This window comes from Molossus molossus, unplaced genomic scaffold (assembly GCF_014108415.1).
Source record: "Molossus molossus isolate mMolMol1 unplaced genomic scaffold, mMolMol1.p scaffold_m16_p_20, whole genome shotgun sequence".
Classification (NCBI taxonomy): domain Eukaryota; kingdom Metazoa; phylum Chordata; class Mammalia; order Chiroptera; family Molossidae; genus Molossus; species Molossus molossus.
Window position 1 is genome coordinate 21,562,894 of NW_023425356.1, and position 6,000 is coordinate 21,568,893.

The following is a 6,000-nucleotide window of genomic DNA, read 5'->3' on the forward strand; positions in this document are numbered from 1 at the left end:
CATGAACCAAACCAGCAACCTCTCAGTGCAGGGGAGAAAACCCAAATAACGGAGCCACACTGGCCAGTCATAGGCTTCTTGAATATACTTAATTTTGTTAATTTGGCTTTGGATCCATATAAATGTTTTACATAATTATAAAACAAAACTACATACATTTAAAAAGCATCCCTAAAAATCAGAAGTAAAATGAAACAAATGAATCTAACTGTGTACATAGGTAGTGGCATAATGATAGAGGCAATTATTCTAGGTGACTTTAAAACACAGTGATTGACTTACATCTTTAGTGGGATATGGCTAAAAGTTTGGAGGGGAGGATTGTTTCCCCTTAAAATATTTATTTATTTATTTATATCCTCACCTGAGGACATTTTTCCATTTTTTGTTCAGATAGAGTGGGAGGTAGAGAGAGAAACATCGATGTGAAAGGGACATATTGAGTGGTTTCCACCTGCATGACCCATCCAGGGCTGGGGACAAACTGCATCCAAGGTATGTCCCCTTAGCGGGAACCGAACCTGGGTCTCTCTGGACCGCGAGCCAATGCTCTCGCCACTGAGCCAAACTGGCCTGGGCTCCTCGTAAAATCTTAAAATTGTTCTCAGTAATAATCTGATTGGTGGTAGGCGTGGTATTGTTATTCTGAAATATTATGGGATAAATTAAATGAATACTTAAGTTAGTATTTTAGAAAACTAAATCCTTAGTATGTTTGAAAAGAGGTACAGATATATAACTGATGAAGTTAGGTTAAAAACTCCATAGTCTTGAATTTGCTTGTTGAAGGCTTATAAATAATGGTCAATCTGGCATTAATGACACCTGGATTATGTTATTTAAACGTTTCCACTAAAAAGAATGAGAGCTCCTTGGAGAAATGGCTGATTCCAGATCTGGGAATTGTTCAAAATGAATTTGCAATGGCTTGTCATACTAGAAAGAAAAGAAGCTATTAAAGAGTACTAATATCACCCTGGCCAGTTTGGCTCAGTGGTTAGAGCGTCGGCCTGTGGTCCGGAGAGACCCGGGTTCAGTTCCCGCTAAGGGCACGTACTTCGGTTGCAGTTTGTCCCCGGCCCTGGTTGGTCGTGCGGGTGGCAGCCACTCGATGTATCCCTTCACGTCGATGTTTCTCTCTCTCTCTCCCTTCCTCTCTCTCCCTCCCACTCTATCTGTACAAAAAAATGGAAAAATGTCCTCGGGTGAGGATAAAAAAACCCAAAAAACAAAAACAAAAAAAAAAAATAAAGAGTACTAATATCATGCCAAATATAGGAACTAAGGACTCAGAAGTAAATTAGTACCCATTGACCAAAGATGGGACAATATAAATTTCAATAAAGATAAAACTGCAGCCCTGGCCAGTTTGGCTCAGCGGTTAAAGCGTCGGCCTGCGGTCCGGAGAGACCCGGGTTCGGTTCCCGCTAAGGGCACGTACTTCAGTTGCAGTTTGTCCCTGGCCCTGGTTGGTCGTGCGGGTGGCAGCCACTCGATGTGTCCCTTCACGTCGATGTTTCTCTCTCTCTCTCCCTTCCTCTCTTTCCCTCCCACTCTAGCTGTACAAAAAATGGGAAAAATATCCTCGGGTGAGGATAAAAAGAAAACAAAAAAAAAACAAACAAACTGCAGCCTGGCCGGTGTGGCTCAGTGGTTTTGTGTTGACCCATGCACCAAGAAGTCGCTGGTTCAATTCCTGGGTTGTGGGTTAGATCCCCAGTGGCAGGTGAGGGAGGCATGCAGGGGGGTGCCAGTCGGTGGATGTGCTCTCTCATCAATGTTTCTATCTCTCTTTCCCTCTCCCTTCCTCTCTCTCTAAAATCAATAAAGAGAGAGAGAGAGAAAAAAAAAAGATAAAACTGCAATGAATTGGAACACATAAAATATAGTTAAAGCCGTGAATTCAAAATGATACAAAAATAGCTCAGTGGTTTAGCAATGTGTGGACCATATTTGGATTTCAATTCAAACTATTTTTTAAAAATATATGAGATGAGGGAAAAAGATGGCGGTGGGCAGGACCCGAGGGAGGGTGAGTGTGTGAGAAAGTTAGTGAGTTTGTGAGAGAGTGTGAGTGGACGTGAAGGTGGACAACCAAACCCCTGCAGTGCAGAGACGTGGAGCAGAAGGTTCCTGTGCTGTGGACGGAGCAGCCGGTTACCACGGTAAGCAGCCCTTCAGGGTGCTTCTCCCTGCACCGTGGGGAAGTCCCACCATTTTGGAAGATCCCTGGTCTTCCCTGGGAGAAGGCAGTGGGAGCGGCTAGGGCCCAGCAACCTGAGCCCACCAGCACACCTGGCACCATCGGACCAGTGGACACCCTGTGTCAACACAGACCAGTGCACAGTAGTGGAGCTGCCAAGGTGCTGGTCGCAGAAGCCACAGACAGCCCAGAACCCAGCACCATCCCCCATAGTAGCAGCCCGATCAGAGTCAAGATATACCCCCAGCAACAGAGGCTGGGAGTAGACATCCATCCCCAGGCAACAGAAGCACAGACCAGCCGATGAAACCTATTCCCAAAAACTATAGCAAAAGGTAAGCAGGAGTTGAACCCCATGGGGCAGCAGCACTCCCCAGCCACCAGCGGCGGGACCTGGGGCTCCACAGAGGCCTGTGTGGTCCAGTAGTTCACAAGTGCAGTGGGAAGCCTGAGCCTGAGAGAGACTAGTGTAATCCAGCTGCCCACCTGTGGGAACTGCAGGGTGCAGGGGCACCAGAGAGGCCTGTGCGACCCAGCAGGGACTGTGCCATCCAGTTACCCGCAGGACCTGCAGGGTGCTGAAGCACCAGAGAGGCCTGCATGACCCAGCAGGGACTGCACGATCTAGTTACCCACGGGGTCTGTGGGGTACTGAAGCACTAGAGAGGACTGTGCAACCCAGCAGGGATTGCGCAATCTAGTTATCCATGGGCCTGTGGGGTGCTGAAGCACCAGAGAGGCCTGTGTGACCCAGCAGGGACTGTGCAATCTAGTAACCCATGGGCCTGTAGAGTGCTTCAGCACCAGAGAGGCCTGCGTGACCCAGCAGGGACTGTGCCATCCAGTTTCTCGCGGGACCTGCATGGTGTTGAAACACCAGAGTGGCCTGTGCCACCCAGCAGGGACTTCGCGATCTAGTTACACAGGGCCTGTGGGGTGCTGAAGCACCAGAGAGGTCTGTGCAACCCAGCAGCACATAACATAGGCAGAGAGCCAGGTCCCCAGAGGGACTGTGTGATCCAGTTACCCATGAGGCCTGCAGGGTGTGGGGGCACCAGAAAGGCCTGTGCAACCCAGCTACACACAAGATAGGCTTAGAGGATATGAAAAAGGAGGTGGAGTTAATAGAAGCCACGCGGATGATCTCCCAGGACCAAATGGGAATTACAACTAAAATAAAGAGAAATCCTCAGAAAAAAGCAACAGAAGAGCAGCAGGACAGGACCATATAACCAGGGACACTGGTAGGATCTGCAGAGGTGCGAGAGGGTGGCGGGCTGGGAGCCCACAGACAGCAGCAGTCTTAGCTGTGAGCAGTGCCCTTGGGAAATAAAGACCAAGCCTGCTCCACAGCCCAGAGAGCCAGGACAGAGCACTAAAATAGCTACAACCACTCACCCGAGGGCTATGGCAGAGGGAGGGCAGACTGGGCTGGAACTCTCTGGGGACACCCAGGATTTGGAGGGCACTCAGAGTTTATGCTGAGTTGTGGCCACAAAGGACGGTGGCCAGTGTGCAACTTCCTTGAGCTGTGGGGAAAAGCAGCAGACCCACCCCCCATGTACCCCCATGTTTGTAGCAGCACTATTTAAAATAGCTAAGATCTGGAAACAGCCCAAGTGTCCATCAATAGACGAATGGATAAAAAAGCAGTGGTACATATACACAATGGAGTACTATGCAGCTGTAAGAAAGAAAGATCTCTTATCCTTTAAGACGACATGGAGGGACCTGGAAAGTATTATCCTAAGTGAAACAAACCAAGCAGAGAAAGACAAATATCACATGATCTCACTTATTTGTGGAATATAATGAACTAATGAATGTAACAGTCTGAGGAACAGGGTAGTCCCAGAGACGTGTAAGTGGGGTACAGACTGACAATCCCCTGAAGAGGGGGTAGGGGGAGAGATAAACCACAGAACTTATATGCATGTATGTATGAACAATGGACATGGACAACAAAGGTGGGGACAGGATGGGGAGGGAGGAGGAGGGGGGAATCAGTGGGTGAAAAAGGGGAAACATCTGTAACAAAAATAAATAAATTAAAAATATATATATGAGATGAGAAAATAAATATTGACATGATGTTTGATGAACTTAAGACATTATTGTTAATTTATTTTAGATGTGCTAATAGTATTGTGGTTATATTTGTTTAAGAGTCTTTTTTTTTTATCCTCACCTGAGGACACTTTTCGATATTTTGTTCAGATAGAGTGGGAAGGAGAGTGAGAGAGAGAAACATTGACATGAAAGGGACACACTGAGTGGTTGCCACCCACACAGCCCAACCAGGGCCTGGGACAAACAGCAACTGAAGGTACGTACCCTTAATGGGAACCGAACCCTGATTTCTGGTCAGCACTACCTGAGTCCCAGGGTCTCTCTGGACCGCAGGCTGATGCTTTAACCGCTGAGCCAAACCGGCCAGGGCTGTTTAAGAGTCGTTATCTTTTAGAGATACTTACTGGAATATTTACATATAAAATAATCCAATTTCTAGGATTACTTCAAAATAATCTGGGTAGTGGGAGTATAAATAAAATAAAGTTCGCCCTGTATTGATAACTGTGGAAGTAGGATAATGGTTTCATGGGGGCTCATTTTACTATTATCTCTATTTTGATATATGTTTAAAATTTTCCATAACAAAAAATCTTTTCTTAAGAAAACATAAATGTCCACAAACATGAAAATGTCTACTACAGCTCTGGCCGGTTTGGTTCAGTGGTCAAAGCATCAGCCCACACACCAAAGGGTCATGGGTTGGATTTCTGGTCAGGGGCACTACCTGGGTCCCAGGTTTGATCTCAGCCCCAGTCGGAGTTATGCGGGAAACAACCAGCCTATGTGTCTCTTTCACATTGATGTTTAGTTCTTTTTCTCTCTCTTGCTCTCCCTCCCTCTCTCCCTTCCACTCTCTCTAAAGATCAATGGAAAAATATCCTTGGGTGAGGATCAACAACAACAACAAAAAAGTCAACATGCAAAAAATGCTAAGACAAACATAGAAATGGCAGAGATAACTCCCCCTACTAGACATCAAGACATACACAACACTATTTTAAATAAAACCATGTGGTATTGAAGGAGCAATAGATAAATGGAACATATCAGTGAGCTCAGAAACTGACCCAAGCATATATGGGAATTTTGGATATGATAGAGGTTTCCAATCAAAATGGGAAAACAAATACCATACACAAAATTAAATTCCAGATGGAATAAAGGCCTAACAACAACAATTCTAGAAAAGAAAAGATATTACACACTCTAAAACTATGAGAATTGAATGAATTTTTATGACATTGGGATGAAGAAAACTTTCTTAAAGAAGACACAAAAAGCATAGGTCATAAGGTAAAAGCTGAATAAAATTTCCTACATCAACATTTTAAGATTTTATATAGGAAAAGTCAACATAAGCAAGGGTAAAAGACAGGAGAGAAATAGAGAGAAGATATTTTTAGTATATATAACTATCAAAAATTTTAAAACTCCAAGTCACTAAGAAAAAGCTACAATATAATGGAAAAATAAAAGATATGAATTGCCATTTCACAGAAAATGAAAATGGTCAATAAATGGATAAAAAGATGTTAAATCTCATTAGTAATTAAAAAAATGCAAATTGTAAAAAATGATAGTTCATCGTGCCCCCACCTCCACCCAGCTAACAATGCAGCAGTTAGATATATACAAGTGTCTTTTTTCCCCCATGAATATACTAACAGATATTACTATCAATAAAGATATTTCAAATTGCCCTGGCCGGTTTGGCTCAGCAGTTG